The 17,400-nt window shown below is 46.8% G+C and overlaps 1 protein-coding gene across 2 annotated transcripts in view; it reads right to left on the bottom strand.

The window, feature by feature from the left end:
• Positions 1 to 13,705, bottom strand: part of ZHX3 (zinc fingers and homeoboxes 3) — a 113,097-nt gene extending 99,392 nt beyond the window's left edge. Inside the window, exon 1 of one of the 2 annotated variants that reach the window (XM_018057872.1) lies at positions 13,615 to 13,705. The gene's annotated coding sequence lies outside the window, so the exon portion shown is untranslated. Of the gene's footprint in view, positions 1 to 13,188; positions 13,327 to 13,614 lie in introns of those variants that run through there. The other variant, XM_018057871.1, reaches the window with a different exon arrangement.

Genomic DNA, 17,400 nt, shown 5'->3' on the forward strand with positions numbered 1-17,400 from the left:
TGTGTGTGTGTGGTGCATGTACACAATACGTGTGTGTGTGTGTGTGTGTACACATACAAATTAAGAGATCCACTTGAAGGAGCCAGCTCATATAATGGTAAGGGACTGACAAGTCTGAAATCTGGAGGGAAGACCAGCAGGCTGGAAATGCAGCCTGAATGGATGTGCAGTCCTGGACTCAAACAGGCTCTCTGGAGTCAGGGAAATGGCAACTCACTCCAGTATTCTCACTGGGATAATCCCATGGACAGAGGAGCCTGGCAGGCTACAGTCCATGGGGTCATAAAGAGTCAGACACTACTAAGTGATCACACATGGAGGGGTGACTAAGTCAGTTCAGTTGCTCAGTCGTGTCCGACTCTTCGCAACCCCATGAATCGCAGCACGCCAGGCCTCCCTGTCCATCACCAACTCCGAGAGTTCACTCAGACTCACGTCCATCGAGTCCGTGATGCCATCCAGCCATCTCATCCTCTGTCGTCCCCTTCTCCTCCTGCCCCCAATCCCTCCCAGCATCAGAGTCTTTTCCAATGAGTCAACTCTTTGCATGACGTGGCCAAAGTACTGGAGCTTCAGCTTTAGCATCATTCCTTCCAAAGAAATCCCAGGGTTGATCTCCTTCAGAATGGACTGGTTGGATCTCCTTGCAGTCCAAGGGACTCTCAAGAGTCTTCTCCAACACCACAGTTCAAAAGCATCAATTCTTCGGTGCTCAGCCTTCTTCACAGTCCAACTCTCACATCCATACATGACTACAGGAAAAACCATAGCCTTGACTAGACGGACCTTAGTCGGCAAAGCAATGTCTCTGCTTTTGAATATACTATCTAGGTTGGTCATAACTTTTCTTCCAAGGAGTAAGCGTCTTTAATTTCATGGCTGCAATCACCATCTGCAGTGATTTTGGAGCCCCCCTCCCCAAAATAAAGTCTGACACTGCTTCCAGTGTTTTCCCATCTATTTCCCATGAGTGATGGGACCGGATGCCATGATCTTCGTTTTCTGAATGTTGAGCTTTAAGCCAACTTTTTCACTCTCCTCTTTCACTTTCATCAAGAGGCTGTTTAGTTCTTCTTCACTTTCTGCCATAAGGGTGGTGTCATCTGCATATCTGAGGTTATTGATATTTCTCCTGGCAATCTTGATTCCAGCTTGTGTTTCTTCCAGTCCAGCGTTTCTCATGATGTACTGTGCATATAAGTTAAATAAGCAAGGTGACAATATACAGCCTTGACGTACTCCTTTTCCTATTTGGAACCAGTCTGTTGTTCCATGTCCAATTCTAACTGTTGCTTCCTGACCTGCATACAGATTTCTCAAGAGGCAGGTTAGGTGGTCTGGTATTCGTCCATGTTAACTTCAGGCACCAACAAATAGCTGGTTGTCTTGTTTGTTATTAATCAACATTAGAATTAGTGAAATATTAATAATATTTAGTCCAAATATTGTATTTGGTCATTTTCTGAAGCCAAGGAGTTGTGCAAAGTCTCCATCAGCTATTCCTACTGAACAAGACAGAGGCTGATTTCCTCTACCTGTATTTGCTTATATGTAACTTGACCTTTTCAAATTCTTATTTATGTACTGTCATTTAAGTTTTATAAGACTTTTATAAACCTTTTAAAAATGTGTTTTATTCTATCTGACAGGAAAGAGGGGCAAATGCCTAGGATCACATAACTGGTAAAAGGCAAAAGTGAGACTAACCAGGCCTTTCTGCCCCCACCTATCGTTACTCCACAAACCTATCCTGGCTTCCTGGCCATGGGGCCTCCAGACTCTCAGTGGCATGAGGCCACAGAGAGACAACGTCTGACTTTTGCTCCCCGATGGGGTCTAGCACAGTACCTGACACACAGCAGACAAAAAGTACACCGTTGGTGAACAACTGAATTTATTCTCTCAGAGTTGCTTTAGTCACCTTGATGGTAGGATGGGGCATAGTGCACTGCCAAATCCCTTGGCTTTTAAAATGCTATTGGCATCACGAGGAATAAAGGATAAAGAAAATAGTATCTTTTCAAAACCCAATGTGTTTATTCCCAAGGGGATCAGAATTCTGAGCCAGGGCCCCATTTCAGCACATAAAGTAGCAAGAAGTATGTTTTTCAGCTTCCTAGAAAATTAAGTGTTGGTCTGATGGAGCAAGTGGAAGATTGAAAATAGAGCCTTCACATGGGAAAGGAAAAATGGCAAGGTCTCTGGCATAGCAGAACCATTTGCACGGCTGGTACAATGATCCAGCTGTCACTAACTTACCATGGCAACAAATGGGCTTGCTCAAGGAGCAACAATTCATTCAGAGGGACGCACAGCAACATGACTGAATCTGTAGCACGAAGATGCAGGTCTGAGGCAGAACAAGCAACAAGGAACGCAGAGGCTTGGGGCAGGAAGAGAAATTCTGGGCATGGCTTCACAGCCTTTCTATAAAACCCGGTGCTCAGTCCCACTAGATCAAGGGAGAACAAGAAGGAGCTGGCCACCTTCAGTTTATCAGGGTATTCAAGAGGCCTCGAGGGCTTCCCTGGTGGTCCAGACATTAAGGGTCCACCTGTCAATGCAAGGGACACACATTCAGTCCCTGACGCGGGAAGATCTAACATGCTGCAGGGCAACTAAGCCCATGCGCCACAACTTCCGGAGCCCGCAGGTTCTAGAGCCTGTGCTCCGCAGTGAGAGAAGCCACCGCAGTGAGAAGCCTGAGCACCGCAACGGAGAGTAGTCCCCGCTCTCCGCAACCAGAGCAAACCCGCACACAGCAAAGAAACCCAGTGAGGACAAAAATGAAAAAATGAATGACTCTTTAAAAAGTCATTAAAACAAAAAGAGGCCTCCTAACCCAGCAGATATGCCTTCCCTATCGGGTCTTCACCAACGTCCCCAAGACGTTGCCATCTTCCCCCAGTTCCTAAATGACACACCCAAACATGTGCCCTCCACTGCCTTCTGATTTCCTGCTCACCACCACGGCACAATGTTTCCGTTTCTTCAGGGACATGAGATATCCACTATGATCCCAAGATTATCTTCAAGGGCTTCCATAAAGCCTTTCGCCATCACACTTTCCTTAATACTTCATATGTTACTTAGGGAGACAAGTTATGCAAAGTAATTAAGGCTTGAGGCATGTTGGATGAGTCATATAGATAACTGAAAGCTAATTCATTAAGCACCAAAATATTTCTATAGTCTTGCTAAAATAAACGATGCCTGAGTAAACACAGAATATCAAGAAGCGTTCAAAATTCTCCCCAACCTTCAAGATCTAGTCTGATGACAAATATTCCCTGAAAGTATCCTGCAACCCCCTCTTGCCACCTCCACCCACCACCAGAAATAACCTCTCTGTTGTCTGGTAACCCACATTTTTATTATACCTTCTTTGCAGCACAGTGCACGATCTACTTTAGGTTAGTGACTTAAATGCACCTTGCCTAACTTAAAAAAAAAAGTCCCTGGACACCAGAGACTTTTTTTTAACCCCAAAGTGCCTAGTTCAACAGGCATACAAACACTTCACAAACTGAAATACTCTTTAAGTGATTCAGATACTGTCAAGGGCACCATAACGCAGCAGAGCCTTCGGGGGTCCTGAGCTCTGGAGGACAGGAAAAGTGTGATATTAGAGACCACATTTAGTATCACTAACCCTCTTTGGCCTCTGCTCAGTATTTCCCAGCTTAGGAAGACAATGCTTTTCTACAAGGGAAAAATATTCTAAATTCCCGTTTGTTTTTTCTTTTCTTTTTTTTTTCCCTAAAAGGGAATTACTTTTTAAAAATTTCAACTCGCAAACAGAAAATTCTGGCACAGCTGGCACTGTTAAGCCTCCATTGCCACATTTTCTGGGTCTCAAAATGTGCATGCAGATGGCTGCCGGCAGTTCAGCAGGGAAACGGAGCAGCACGTGGAAGGACGTGCAAAGTGACGGGAATATAGCTGAGACTCTGTGCCACGTTTGGTGCCCAGTTCATCAAGTTTGAAAGCCAGGCCCCTCAGTACCGACAGCGCTACGAGGAAATAAGAAACAGAGCACGCAATCCGGCAAGTTAAGTTTCAAGCTCAAGGTCCAAAGCAACTACTTCTGTCTGGCAGGGCCAACAGCATTGTTTTCCCGAAGCTTTTAGTGTTTGGCCATGACGAACCAGGCGCTAAGTATAGTTTAATATTCTAAACACGCAGCTCAAACTCACACCCTCCTCACCAGCAGTAGGGGATTCTAAGCAGTCAGCCCAGGATGGTCAGAATCAACAGAATGATTATAAATCCCAAGCCAAAGAGTTAATTTCCTGATCATTTTTATAAACAAAACAGGAGTCAGTGAAACAAGCACCGTCAGTTACAGTCTTTCACTCTTAACCAAACCCTAATTTGTTGACGGGGCTAAAAGTCTTCTCCTTTTTTTCTCCATGTAACATTAATAGCTAACATTGGCTTTTTGAGTGCAATTATGCTACTCACGGTGACCCTGTGAGGTAAGAAATATTATCTTGGGTGGGGAACCCCAAGTTCCCTCTCTAGCAGCTGTTCTCCTGTAGGAGTCCCTGTGCTTCTCAAGGAAACAAACAGAATTTTCTTCATGAAAGCTGGGATCGCGGTGGCAGGCCTTCTGGTACCACGGTACCATCCAGCCGTGTGCGCGGCCCCGTGGGGATAAGAACTGCTCTTGTCTTTGGCTTTTCACTGAGTAAAGGGTTTTTAATCCAGTGTCCTCAGAGGTAGAACTGTGTCACATAAGTTAATATTACTGGCAACTCAAGTACTAAAACATGCAAGATTAGAATGGAAGCTTTCTAAATTAAACTGTGTTACCTCCTTCTCAACCTTTCTGAACTAATCAAACCATAATTTGACCTAATCCTGCTGAACAGGATAGCAATTATGATTGATTAATGTATTCAGAGACCACGGAGGCAAACAAGACTGTTTCCTCTCGGAGTGTCCCCAAACTGCTATCCTTTGGATGACTTTGTAGAGGGAGTTTTGTCTCTGTCATCACCAGCTGTCTCTTCTTGCTTTAGCCAGGGTGACACACTCTAATGGAGGGTCTCTTAATTCAGAGCCTCTGCCATCAGCTAAACCTGGAAAGGCAAGCTATTAAGAGTCATGGGCTAAGGCTCGCCCTCATCTGCCTCACTTCAGACCCAAGCAGCTGGCCTCCCGTGTTCTTATCCACTACAGCCACCTTTCCAAATCCTGCCTAAGTATGAAGAATTACAAGAGGAGAGGCGGGACTAATTGAGAGAGCAGCACTAAGCTACATACGTTAGCATAAGTCACGTGCATGGCTAGCGGGAAGTTGCTGCATGGCACAGGGAGCTCAAGCCGGTGCTCCGCGACGACCCGGAGGGGCGGGATGGGGTGGGGAGGGGGAGGCAGGGTCAAGAAGGGGACATATGTATACTTATGGCTGACTCATGCCAATGTATGGCAGAAACCAACACAACACTGTCAAGCAACTATCCAATTAAATTTAAAAGAAAAAAATTACCAGGTATGTGTGTGGAGAGTGGAGTGTTCAAATATACATTCTCAGTCCCCTCTCCTAGAAATTCCAATTCAGTGGGCCTGGAGTGGAGCCCTGGAAGCTGAATTTTTAACGCAGACCCTCAGATGATTTCCACGACCAGATATAGAAATACAATACTACATGTCACCCATGCTGCTCACTTGGAATCGGGATGCCTTCAGAAGCACAATGACCCTGAGCCAAGGCTGACTGCTTCCAGAGACCCGTAACCAACAAAGCTTTCAGGTCACTGCTCTGCCACTGCTCTTGGGCAAAATGCCTCAGTCTTCTGAGGCTCCTCCAGGGTGGCCATCAACCCTCTTCTCCTTGCTGGTATGCCATTCACCCAAGACATGGCATGCCTTCCTTCTCTGTGCCCCAAACGTCCTGCCATCCTTTTGATGGCTTGGATTACCACAGAGATGACCCAAACAACTCTCAAGCCTCAGTTACTTGGCCTCCTTCACTGAGTTCACTTCACTGGGCTATGTACGTCTGTGGCAAAACCCAGGCGCCTGTTCTGTCTGGTAATTAATTGCTCCTACTCTGAAATCTTCCACTCAAATGTCCCTCTCCACTCCAGGGCTCCAATACACCCAGTGCTTGGTTTCATCCATACCTCTGGCCCTTTTCTCCTCCATGTCCAGCTGGGACCCCCTTTCCTGCTTATGTTGATCACTCCCTGCTTGGAGGAATAGTTCCTCCACTACACTGTCCTGCTGCAGCTCACTGCAGCCAGCCTTAGCCCTGGCTCAGTCCAGCTAGATGTCTTACTTGCTCCTGACACCAGCCAGCTGTAGGCTACTGGTGCCTAACCCACAGCCTCCTACCTCAGCAGAGCCCTGCACACTGCCGAGAGGCCACAGGCATCGGCCCAAGTTCACTCTTCCTCTTCCTGACCTTGACTGTATGTCAAGTCTCCTTGCTTTTCCTCTGACTTCTTCCCACTTACTCTTAGGGAAACTCTATTTCACAGAAATGATGGAAGTCATCAGACTAGCACTTGCTCCTAAGCTGTCCCACCAGAAAACACAGCTATGCCCAGATATTCCATCGTAAGGGCTGCCAAGCCCATCCGTGCCTGTGCTGGGCCTACTGTTTGCTTGGTTATTTAAAGCAAGCTCCCTGGTGATAATCATTACTGAAGTAAGCTGTAACAGTCGTGAATGGGGGAGAAAAATCCACCCTCTCAAAGGATCCCTTTACCCTGAGAATCTTAAGATCAGGAGGCATCTAAAAAGAAAAAGAACAAAACAAAACTCTCTTACCTACAAGCATTTAACTAAATACAAACAAAAGCTACATACAGAATGACTATAAATTCTAAGCCAAAGAGTTAATTCCCTGATAATTTTTATAAACTCAAAACCAGAGTCAGTGAAACAATACTGTTAATTATGGTCTGTCTCCCACTCTTAACCCAACTCTAGTTTGTTAATGGGGCTAAAAGTCTTTTCCTAACTTTTTTCTCCGTATAATATTAATAGCTAACATTAATTGATTTTTGTGTATAATTATGCTACTTATAATGACCCTGTGAGATAAGATATTATTTCACTCCATTTACAGCTGAAAAACAGAAAAACAGACTTAGGCTGTTAAGGAATTTGCCCAAGGGCTTCTAGCTAGTAAGTGGCAGAGGCAAAATTAAAACACGGAGCCTGGGACTTCCCTGGTGGTCCAGTGGCTAAGACTTTGCACTCCCAGCGCAGGGGTCTTGGGTCTGCTCACTGGTCAGGGAATTAGATCCTGCATGCTGCAACTAAGACCCAGCATGGCCAAATAAATAAATAAATATATTCAAAATCTGTATTAAAAAAAAAAAAAAGGCTGAACACCAACTATATGTTTCAGCATAGGGCTTGTTAACACAAAGTTTCCAGGAAATGCACAACCCTAACACAAGCATTGGTTTTTATGCTCCAATGTATGCTCAGAAACACAAACTTGAAAAACCACCCAATATTAATCTCACAGAATGTTCAATGTTTATTTATTCATTCCTACAATCTTATCAGAGGGCAGCAAAGAATAAGAGGAAAGATTCTACAGTCAGACCATACAGATCCAAATTCTAGCTCCACCACTTTCTTAGCTTTGTAACTTCAAAAGTTACTTCTCTAAGATCAATTGTCTCAAAACAACAACAAAAAATGGTAAGTCATAACCATCACCACCTTAGTAGCTTCTCCCAGAGGTTGAGAGATAATGTCCACACTTAACCATGGACCTGACAAGTAATTTCAAAAAAGGTTGGCTGTTACAATCATTTTATCGTTCAAAAGGTATCCGGGACCTGTAGCTAGTGGAACCTACACAGAGACGGGGCCAAGACTGGACCATAAATAAGCCAAGGCTGTCCCTGCCCTCTTGGTCTTACAGTCTATTGGGGGAATGGACCATAAAGAAGGAAACAAACATCTGGGTGAAATACCTGGAATTCTGGTGACATGCTAAGCAGGAAATGCATGTGTACTGAGAGGAGGACAATGAGGAGGAACCTGCTGTAAAGGGGTGATCAGGGAAGGGACCCCTCTGAGTGGGGACATTTTCGCTGAGCCCAGATGTCGGAGAAGACCCTTCTCCTAGAAGAGTCTGGGGACCAGTGCCGGGCAGAGGGAAGCGCTATACGGAAGAGAAGAACTTGGCTCTGAGCAGAACCGACAGTACTTCCACCTTAAAGGAGCATGGAAAGCGAGGACTGGAGGGTGGAGAAGAGGCAGAGGCTGGCACCCAAGTGTGGACGTGGATCTCAGGGTGGTGAGAGGCCTCGAAATGGGCATAGGACGCTTGAGGGGACAAGGTCTGATAGGCTCGCTGGCTGCAGGGGGAGAAGGGTTAGAGAAGGCAGGAATGGAAGCTGGGAGACCAGGCGGCAGGCAGGGGCAGTCACCCAGCTGAGAGAGGACGGCAGCGGATGAGGAGGACGGCAGGGAGGGCGGGCAGGCCCGTAGCCCACACTGATGTACCAGATGTCGGCTGAGAAATGGGGGAAAATCCAGGTCGACTTTCCGATCTCCAGCTAAACAATGAATGGATGGACAGTGCTGACTAAAGGGAGGCTGGGGGCAGGAGAAGGCAGGAGAAGAGAGGGCAGAGGGATTGAGAATGAGGAATACAAATCTGGAAGCTTGAGAGGGAGAGACTGAGTGATCAATTGTGGGCATGTGAAGTTTGAGATCATTGTGAGTCTGCAAGGAGAGAGACAGTAGGGAGACAGGAGCTAAAACTGTAAATCTAGAACCAAAGAAAGGTCTGGGCGGGAGGTGTAACTGAGGCAGTCATCTGCATCCAGAGGGTAATAAAGTCCTGGGAACGGATGAGATCACTTAGGAAGAGAATCTGATGAGAGAAGGGAGGTAGCCAAGTGAAAGAAGGGAATAAATAATAACAAATCAGGCAGGTAATCTAAAACTAAACGTACCAATGCAGCCCATACAATGTGCTTGTATGGCTGCCCCAACGACGTGCTTAATAAACACCTGTGGAACAAATACAAATAAATTCTTAACACATTCCCTTTAGGCCTTCCTTTAAAAGAACAAAATTTTTCATTTACGATTTCTTCCCCCAAATATATCTGAAGCATCAGAAAAAAAAAACTTTCTGACGGTTCGGATTGTGTTCAAAGGAATTCTTTTCCTTTAGAGCAAAAGCAAGAATTCTTTTCAAAAACTCATTAAAATTAAAGATTGCCTGCTTGAAATTCAAAGCTTTAAAAACCTTACACTCACACTCTACTCTGTAAAAATTCTGCCTCAAGATACAAATTTCCCCTTCCTTATAATGCAAATGCAATTGTATGCTTTACTACAGATGTCATTTTGTCCTGAAAGATGAAACTGTTACTTTCAAACAGTTCAAGAGTCAAATGAGAAATGTAAAACGGTCAAGAGATCAAGGATTTATTTTAAAATTAAAAAAAAAAAAAAAAAAAAACCTTAAGTTACCTGCTAGACCATCCAAAAACTGATAAGCAGGGAGGTGAAAAGGATAGAACTGCCAGGAAAATAAGTAAATATAACAGCTACTCCTCAGATGAAAATGCAATAAAGCTATAATCTCTGGGTATCTGTTGATACAAAAAACTCATTATGCTCTTGAGGCTAAAACTATCACTAAGAACCACCAAACCAAAATCATAGCTGTCAACACCACTGGAATACTTGAAATGTTTCAAAGATTTCCAGTGCATAAGAAGAAAACAGTGGCCAAAACTCTTCCTTCCCTCAGTTGTGCAAGTTAAATCAAGACTGTGATTCTTCTTAAGACCATAAGCCTCACACCATGAAATTCTTCACCTCAGGTATGTAAAGGAGAGGCCTATCCTAACTGTCAAAGGACTGTCATCCCACTTCATGATATGGCTGTCTAAGAGCCCAGGCGGCTTCAGGAAGGTCTCGTGAATGGATGGACAATGAGCATCCATTCATTCGTTCATTCAGCAAATACGGATTAAGCACCCTGTGTGGACCACAAGAAAGTGCAGAAAATTCTGAGAGAGACGGGAATACCAGACCCCCTGACCTGCCTCTTGAGGAATCTGTATGCAGGTCAGGAAGCAACAGTTAGAACTGGACATGGAACAACAGACTGGTTCCAAATAGGAAAAGGAGTACGTCAAGTATTGTCACCCTGCTTACTTAATTTATATGCAGAGTACATCATGAGAAATGCTGGACTGGAAGAAACACAAGCTGGAATCAAGACTGCCGGGAGAAATATCAATAACCTCAGATATGCAGATGACACCACCCTTATGGCAGAAAGTGAAGAAGAACTAAAAAGCCTCTTGATGAAAGTGAAAGAGGAGAGTGAAAAAGTTGGCTTAAAGCTCAACATTCAGAAAATGAAGATCATGGCATCCGGTCCCATCACTCCATGGGAAATAGATTGGGGAAACAGTAGAAACAGTGTCAGACTTTATTTTGGGGAGGGGGGCTCCAAAATCACTGCAGATGGTGATTGCAGCCATGAAATTAAAGACGCTTACTCCTTGGAAGAAAAGTTATGACCAACCTAGATAGTATATTTAAAAGCAGAGACATTACTTTGCTGACTAAGGTCCATCTAGTCAAGGCTATGGTTTTTCCTGTAGTCATGTATGGATGTGAGAGTTGGACTGTGAAGAAGGCAGATGAGCTGAAGAATTGATGCTTTGAACTGTGGTGTTGGAGAAGACTCTTGAGAGTCCCTTGGACTGCAAGGAGATCCAACCAGTCCATTCTGAAGGAGATCAACCCTGGGATTTCTTTGGAAGGAATGATGCTAAAGCTGAAACTCCCATACTCTGGCCATGTCATGCGAAGAGTTGACTCATTGGAAAAGACTGTGATGCTGGGAGGGATTGGGGGCAGGAGGAGAAGGGGACGACCGAGGATGAGACGGCTAGATGGCATCACGGACTCGATGGGCTGAGTCAACTCCGGGAGTTGGTGATGGACAGGGAGGCCTGGAGTGTTGCGATTCATGGGGTCGCAAAGAGTCGGACACAACTGAGCGACTGAACTGAACTGATGTGTCAGGTTCTGGGCTCTTAAGACATATCAATGAATAAAACCTCATACTTACAGACTAATGGGGGAAAAGAGACAGTCGGGAAGATTCCCCTGGAGAAGGAAATGGCAACCCACTCCAGTGTTCTTGCCTGGAGAATCCCATGGACAGAGGAGCCTGGTGGGCTACAGTCCACAGGGTCGCAAAGAGTCAGACACGACTGAGGGACTTCACAAGATAGTAATCCAACAAATAAATTGGTATTTACCAAGTAGTGTTAAGTATCATGAAAAAAAAGTAAGGTTGTTTAAGGAGGACAGGGAGATGAGGTGGGTCTTCCACAGAGAAGTCAGTGAAACGCACTGAAAGGTTATACTGCAGCAGAGACCTGAGGCAAGAACCAGGGTATCCAGGGAACAGGGTTCCAAGCCGACACAACAGCAAATGCAAAGGCACTGAGGCTGGTGTTTGCTTGAAGTTTTTAGGCAATAGCAAAGAGATCTGTCCGGCAAGGCTGAAGTGAGGACAGGGAGGCAGCCTCAAAGGCCAAGGCAGGAACTTCAGATTTTACTTTAAGATGGGAAGCTGCTGGAGCACTCTAAGCAAAGATTCTAATCTCTTTTTTAAAAGGATCAGAAAAGGAACAAGTTCTTACAAAGACAAGACATACTGCTCACAATCTATTTGTAAGTGTAAACAAGCAGATCGTAACACCATTTTACAGTACAGTAGCATTTCTGTAAGAAAAAACATACATATGGGAACAAAAGACTAAAGAGATAAATAGGAAAAGGTGGTTTACTATGGCTTGTGGGATGATGACTTTTTTCTTAAGCTTTTTAGTTTTTTTTTTTTCCTTCTAGTTTTCTGCCTTAAACATGAGTTATTTTTGTAATTTTTGATGTCATCGTAGAAAATTTAAAAACTCACCTCCACCAGCAGAATGCCCTGGTCTGAAATCTTCTTAAATATGACAAAAAAAAAAAAAAAAAAAAAGAGGCCCATTTTCTCCCCCAAATTACCCTGCTTCCCATACAATGTTTCCCTGTTACAAAGCACTACACAAATCAAACACCACGCCACATATCAAGGTCACAAAACCAACTTGGTTAATATGTTTATCATTACATAGAAGCACTGTGCTCTACAGCAACTTTGATACCATCTTTCCAAGGCAGCAATAGAAGGGTTCTTTTCATTAATTTCCTAACACTCTTCTACTACTATGCCGCTTCTGGATTTTTCCACTGTGTGTCTCTTAGAAACAAATTAAGCCCGAATAAGTTGTTCCAGCTAATGAAGTGCGCTCTTGGCTCTTTCCCCGTGGTTGAGAATTATCCGGCAAAATACCAATTGTTTTAGGACGCGTTTTCTCTTAGTTTTGAAATATCGCAATACGAAGTTACTGCAAATAAAGCACATCAAAATAACAGCATACAAGAGAATCGGTAAATGGAAACTATTGTAACCCTTTTTAAAACTGAGGCTGTACGAAGGTCTCATGAATAAATATACTATACGTCCACATGACACAGATAAAAACAGAAAGAAGTGTGCCCTCCCTCCTAGTCTACACGAGCCCGCCCCCCGCCCCCCCCCCACCTCCCCGGCCCGCGCCCCAACCAACCCCTACATCACAGAACAGTTTCTCACAGGGCACTAGCCCAGGGCAATCACTGCTCAGAAATGCAAACCACGCAACTCAAAATGACTCAAGCTCTCAAAACACTTTCCACCTAAGCTCCACATCCCACCAACCCCTCAATCACTTCCGACAGGCGTCTCTGAATGGAAATCCCAAACCCGCAGGGTTTCACAAGCCCCCAAACTCCGCTCACGTGCCCCTCGCGGCATCCGGGGTGCCCGAGCCCAGCTCCGCTGCCTTCGCATGGGCAGGTCGGGGGTGGGGGGTCCCAGGAGGGAGGAGTCTACTGTAACCTCAAGTGGCTCGAGTCCCGGTCCAGCTGCCTCCCCGGCGGAGCGGACCAGAGGCCCGGGGTTGCCCGGTCCCCGCAGGACACAGCAGGCCCGCGGGCGCTGGGGCAAGTGGCTCTCGGTCGCCTGGCATCTCCCGCCCCACGTCGGTCAGGCCGCCCCCCACCCACCCCGCCGCGCTCCCTTCCCGGCTCCAGGCGCTCCCCTCCACAGCGCTCACACCCGGCGCTCACACCGACACGCACCCTCGCATGGTCCGGCGGGTATCTGCGGACACCCCCACCGCCCTGCCGCGATCCTTCAGCTGCAGCCGTGAGGCCACGGGGGGCTGCTCGGACCCCCAGGGAGCAGCGGCACCCTCACGCCTGCAGGTCGACCGAGCCGGGAGCGGGGGGGGGGGGGGGGGGCGGGTGATGACAGATGGGGCGGGGCGGGGCCTCGGGGGGAAGGGGCGGAGCCTCCTGGCCAGGGGGTGCTGGCGGCTGACAGAAAGACCCGGGGCAGCGGGCGGGGGTGGCGACGCTGCGGGCCCGGCCGGGGGCCAGGCGTGGCGGGAGGAGCGCGCGCAGACACGGGGCGCTGACAGGCGGGGAGACACACACACACACACATACACGGGGGCTGACAGCCGCGGGGGCACACGGGGTCGGAGGGCCGAGGCGGGCGCTCACCTGGCAGCGGCGGCGGCGGCGGCGCCCGTGGCCGGGCTGCTCTCCGCGCGCTCCAGGCCTCCCTCCCGGCTGGCGGGCGGCCGGCCGGCCGGCCGGCGCAGACCGCGCGGAGGCGGAGGCGGCGGCGACGCCGGAGCCGCGGACGGCTGGGCGGCGGGGACGCAGCTGCACCAACCGACTCCGGGCCGCTCGGCTCGGCCCGGCCGCACTCGGAGGCGCTCGGCTCCGCTCGGCACCTCTCGGTTCGGCTGGGGGCGTGGCCCGAGGCCCCCCGCCCAGGTCGCTTCTGGCGCCTGGGGGGCGGGGCTTTCGTGCGGGCGCAAGCCCCCTGACGTCGCAGAGAGGACCTTACCGCGGGCGCATGCGCGGGCGTCGCTCCCGCTTTTCTCGCGCGGAGGCTGAACCCGGCAGGGAAGGAGGGGGGACTGGGGGCGGATGCTCCATCCCCGGAGGTTCCCGGGTTTTGTACTCCGTGTCTTGGGCTTTCTAGAGAACCACCACGCCAGGCTGCACTTTCAAAAGGATGCTAGCTGGATTGGGAACCCTGACCCTTGCCCCGCCGCTCTCTTCTAAGTACAGTATTTCTCAACAAGCATCGCCTGGGAGTTAGTTTTCCTTTTATCCCACCAAAACTTCACCGCAGTTTGTTTTCTCTCCTCTGTTTCTTAACAAGAAGGACGACTTCTGATGACTGCTTTGTTAAATCTTCAATTACTTGAGAACTTTCAAGCACAAGTTAGCCCCCTCAGGTACAGTAAATCTCTTTTTTCACTGCTTCTGTTGTGTAACCTGTGACACCTTGTGTAAAGGTGACCCCTTTTCTGAGTTTTTGTCACACGTTCCAGCCACCTTTTTTGTTATGGAGTCCCAAATCTGTAGCAAATATGCTCAGAAAATGGTCCCCACCTTTAGAATCTAGGGGTCAATAAACAGTGAGTACGCGCCAGTATGACATACCAGAGTTGGAATCTCACATCTGCCATATATGGCAGATTAATAATTGGTTGAGTGACTTTGCTATTTAATCTCTCATCCATAAAAGAGCAATGAAAATATCAATAATCAAGCCAGTAGAAATGACTGAAAGGGTTAAATGACAGCACACAGGCGGCTTTCTGCACAGTGCCTGGTGTTCAGTAAACAAAGCTGACAAACCACCGTATTACAGGATCCATGGCTGGTTGAATCCCAGGATGCAGAACCAGAGGTATGGAGGGCCAACTATGGGGCCTGAGCATCCATGGATATTGGTATCCGAAACAGATGCTGGAACCAGCCCCTCCACAGATACTGAGGGATGACTGTACGTGGGGTATGGTCCTCTCATTTAAAACTCCCATTTAGTCAACAAACTTTTCTGAGCGTCTATTCCAACCCAACACTGTGGGATGCAGATAAACAAGGCACTCTCCCAACCATACTTCTGGAGGAAAATATGTAACACTAGATGTATGTGTCAGCTGCTTTGGAAAGCAAAGAACATCATTTGTTCTATATAGGAGAACATGGAAAGGCTTCCCAGAGGAGGTGACACTGAGGCTGGGTCTACAGAGTTGAAGAGGACACGACCTTAGGCAGAGGAAATAGTGTGCACTTAATATCTGTGTTGGGAGGTATGTGGCAAATAATGTTTACCCAAGGAGACAGATATTTTCCTTAAAAAAGTTTTAAGTGAATTCCAGGAGATCCATATGATAATGTCACCTGCACTCACATTCGGATGAACTATCTCAAGCAGAAAAGTTGCCAGAAATACAGCTGATGCAATAGAACTACAACCTGACCTCTATTTTACTGGAATGGGCTATACCTGTGACTATTTTGTGTCTGGTTCCAGAGGCAAAGAACATGTATCGATTAGGAGTTTTCTGGCTACAAGTTACCAGTAACCCATGAACCCAGTTTAAGAAAAACAAGAGGGGAACTGATCTTAAAGCTTTTGGAAGTGGGGACAGGGGGAGGTGGGAATGGATTTTTAGGCCAGCAGCAAGAACCCAGCTAGGCTTTTGGATGAAATGGAAGTATAGCAAGAGTTGCCAGTAAGACTCTCCTCGAACACTTGTTTCCTCTGCTTCCAATGGGAAATCTGTCTCCCAACCACTTCCAATGATCTGGAGAGACACGAAAAATCCCTGATCATTCCAATTCCAAAATCGCAGAAAAGAGGCCCTAATTGGCCTAATATGAGTTAGGTGTCCCCCTCCCCCAGAACAATTGGGGTCGACTTACAAGTCATGAGTTTCACTAGGAATCCACTTGTGTTGATCAAGACCACAAAAAGGGCATTATTTTGAGTTGAGGTATCTTAAGAGAAGTCCTTCACAGATCCATTGACTCTGCTTAATGGCAAAATAACTGAGAGACATTTGATCAGAAATCAGGAAAACACCTGATTTCTGCACAGTATGAAGGTCTCTTTTTTAAAAAATGTAGCAATCAAAGTTTTGTTTCCCAATAAAAAGTAAGGAAAAGCTGGGGTGGTCTCCGTAAGCCCTTTGTGTTACTTGACATTAATGTTATGTCACCAGATAATTCTGGTTTGTTTCCCAGACACATGATAGGATTATACTTCCTCACAGCTTGGAGTCAGGAGTGGCCATGGGACTTGTTTTGGTCCATATGTTGCCAGTAGACCACATCATTCTCAGCTCAAACTTTAAGAGCTAGAAAGCAGTTTTTCATGCTCTCTTTTTCTCAGCCACAGCCATAGACCACGGTTGAGGAGGTGACAGCTCCATCAGTTCGGGTCCTGGAATGAGAAAACACAGCATAATGACCCAAGCAGACATACAATATAAGCAAGAAACAAACCTTTGCTGTTTGAAAAGCAAGGCCAGGGCTTGTTTATTACCAAAGCAAAACCTAGCCTATCCTGACAGATGCATCTTCCTAACATCCAGTATACCCCACTTCCCATGGTACAGCCCTGAGGCAATTTGGGTGGGCTGGACCCCCATCCCCCACATGCAAATGTAGAGCTTCAATTCAATTGACTGTTGGTCTTCCCAGGTGGTGGTAGTGGTAAAGAACCCGCCTGCCAATATAGGAGTATTCAAGAGACATGCGTTCGATCCCTGGGTTGAGAAGATTCCCTGGAGAAGGAAATGGCAACCCACTCCAGTAATCTTGCCTGGAAAATCCCCATGGACAGAGGAGCCTGACGGACTACAGTCCATCGCACAGTATACCTTGTACTGATTGCTGCAAAGACAGACCTTTTACCCAGGATTACATCTACCAGTACTCAATATTTACCTCTTCACAACAATTGGGTAAAAGCCTTCACTCCCTCCCTGGATGTCAGTAAGGAACCATTTCAGCTATTCTGGTACAATGAGAAGAGCCAGGCTAAAGATGAAGCCAACCCATGAAATCAGGAAACGTGGAAAGAACTGAAGAAAAAAAGAGTGTTGAAATGCCAACCAAAGCTCACCTGAATCCCATTTACCAATCAGGTCACATAAATCAATGCATTCCCTCTATTATTGATTCTAACTTGAGCTGGATGTTTTTTTAATTAGCTGAAACCAAAAGCATTCTAACGCTGGCTATTCGAATGCTACATTCACTGCACAGCTCTGAGCAGTAGCCAGTGCCATAGAATCACAAGCAGGAGTCTGAGCTGTAAACAGTTGCAGGAAGGTAAAACATTCTCCGTGATTTCTATGCCGGCTCCTTGTCAAGAATGAGGTTATCACAGTGCCTCAGAGCACAGAGAAGGCAGTAACTAGCCATGAACTGAGGATTAGAAGGAAGAGAATTCTATAGAACCAGGGTAGTGAGAGA

Source organism: Capra hircus, chromosome 13, assembly GCF_001704415.2.
Source record: "Capra hircus breed San Clemente chromosome 13, ASM170441v1, whole genome shotgun sequence".
Classification (NCBI taxonomy): domain Eukaryota; kingdom Metazoa; phylum Chordata; class Mammalia; order Artiodactyla; family Bovidae; genus Capra; species Capra hircus.